The sequence below is a fragment of the Bos indicus genome, chromosome 13, assembly GCF_029378745.1.
Source record: "Bos indicus isolate NIAB-ARS_2022 breed Sahiwal x Tharparkar chromosome 13, NIAB-ARS_B.indTharparkar_mat_pri_1.0, whole genome shotgun sequence".
In the NCBI taxonomy this organism is placed as follows: domain Eukaryota; kingdom Metazoa; phylum Chordata; class Mammalia; order Artiodactyla; family Bovidae; genus Bos; species Bos indicus.
Window position 1 is genome coordinate 72,257,828 of NC_091772.1, and position 2,327 is coordinate 72,260,154.

The window sequence follows — 2,327 nt, forward strand, 5'->3', positions numbered from 1 at the left end:
CTCTGGTCTCCACCTTCCTCCTGGATCCCGCTTGTGGTTCCCTGGTGACTGTCCTTAGGGCCCTGAGGGATGGGGGGACCTGACCCCCATCCTAAGAGTGCCACCTTGTCTGCACAGCCCAGGCCTGGTGCTCTGGACCCTATTGCCCCTGGGAAGCCAGGGTGCCAAGAGGCAGTTTTCTCTGCATCCAAGCGACTGAAGGCTCCGAGGTCTCTTGGCTGTTGGGTGGGGTTGGGGGAAGGTGGGACAGTGGTGGGCCTCTGCTGTAGGGGGCTGGACTGGCCTATGATGAGCCCCACCTCCAGATCGGGCTGGTAAAGCAGGAGTAACCATCAGCTGGGTGGAACCTGGCCACAGTGGTCCTAACTTCGCAAGACCGTGGTAGCAGCTCCAGCCTGGGCTCTGGCCCTCCCTCGTCATGGCCCAGCGCGCAGACTGTGGCCCTTGGCTTGTAAGCTGGGAAGAGTCCTGGGCTGGGTAGACAAGGGGCAGGTCCCAGGTCTGAGAAGGTCTAAATTGAGGAGCAATGTTTCCAGCAGCGGGATCCCTCGGATGGGGCCTTTGGCCGTCCCTGGGGGCTGGGACTTCAGTTCACCACAGGACAATCTGTTGGGGGCAGGCTGGTATCCACAACCTGCTTCAGTGCCTCTGGTTCCCCAGGGAGACTTGAGGGCAGGTCGTCTTGCCTGGGGTCGCCATCCTCTAAAGAGGAGTATTGGGAGTTACCGGGGTTCAAGTCCGACTGACACGCCATCTCCATCGAGGCTGCTCACTTGTCACCCAGTCGGTACTGGCGGCCTTCCCCAGGTGGCCCCCATGTGCTCACACATAGTCGAGCCTGGCTGGAACCCTGACCTGCTGCACCTGGTCCCTGTTTGAGACCTGGGACCGGCCTTCACTCTTCCCACCTGCTTCCCACAGTCTCACATGGCTAAACTGGACACCAGCCAGTGCGGCGGCTGGGCCATGCCTGCTTTCCACGCCGTCTGTGACTGCTGCTTTCTTGGCTTGGATCGCCACTCTGCCCACTACCAAATTCTTGCCCCTGGTGACCTGCGGGACCCAAGCACAGTCACTGACTGCCCCAAGCAGGGCTGCTGGCTTCGATGGGCGACCTGCCCTGCAGTGAGGTGAGGGTGGGGTGTCTTTATCTCTACTGTGACTGGAACACCCATAGCAGACCCGGCGTGCCTTCGGACAATTTGCACACCGTCTCCCCTACTCCAGGCGCATCACGGGGGGAATGGAGGTGGTGCCAGTGGTAAAGAACCCACCTGCCAGTGGAGGGGATGTAAGAGGCGCAGGTTTGACCCCCGAGTCAGGAAGATCCCCTGGAGGAGGGCATGGCAACCCACTCTAGTATTCTTTCCTGGAGAATCTTACGGACAGAAGAGGCTGGTGGGCTATGGTCCATTGGGTCACAGAGTCGGGACACAACCGAAGCGACAACACGCACGCACAGGTTCATCATAAGCTCCCGGGGGGCGTTTCACAGTGGCCTGGCCTGCAACATGGCAGGGGCTTCTGCCCAGCGCCCCCTCCCCGCAGTCCTACTCACCCACTCTGGCTTATCCTGAGGTTCTTCCCTTTCCCCTGAAGGAGGTGGCCAGAGTAACTGCAGACCTGTTAGCTTGCCCAGGAGTTGTTCGGCTGCATGAAATACACATGGAGTTTTCACAGGAGTCTTTTCAACTCCTCCCACCAACCCCCTGGTGAGGCATGGTTCTGCTGCTTAGCAAAAAAAAAAAAAAAGTACCCCCACCTGACCCTACCCTCAAGCAACCTCACTCTCCTGGGTCTTAGATCCTACAAAGGGCAGACAAATCTACACACTACATGCTGGAGCCAATAGGGGCTTTGAGGAAAAATAGCAAAGGAGTGTTAGCGCGGGGGCTGGGCTGTCTGCTGCAAGGTAGGGGGAGGATTGAGACGTGTGTCCACTGTGTAGACAGGGAGGAAACAGCCCACTCGGGAATAGGGGTATTGGGTTCCACTGAAAGGAGGCTGAGGGCCCTGCTTGAAGTTTGACCATGAGGTTTGGGCCACAGTGCTCCAGCGAGGCCTGCGGCTTTGGAGATCTTGACTATTCCAGCTGCTCCAGAGCCTGGTGTTTTCCAGGCTGGAGTAACAAGCCAGGAAGGAACAAGCCTGCAGAGGCCGAGCTGCTAATCTATATACCCAGAAGTGGGAATGTTGGAAGTATGGTATTCCTATTTTTTCCTATTTTAAATTATATTTTGTTCAAATTAGGTTTTTGGTACTTTGAAAAAAACTTCTGGGTTAGTAACACTTTTGCAACGATGATGCAACTCTATCGCCACCTGGTG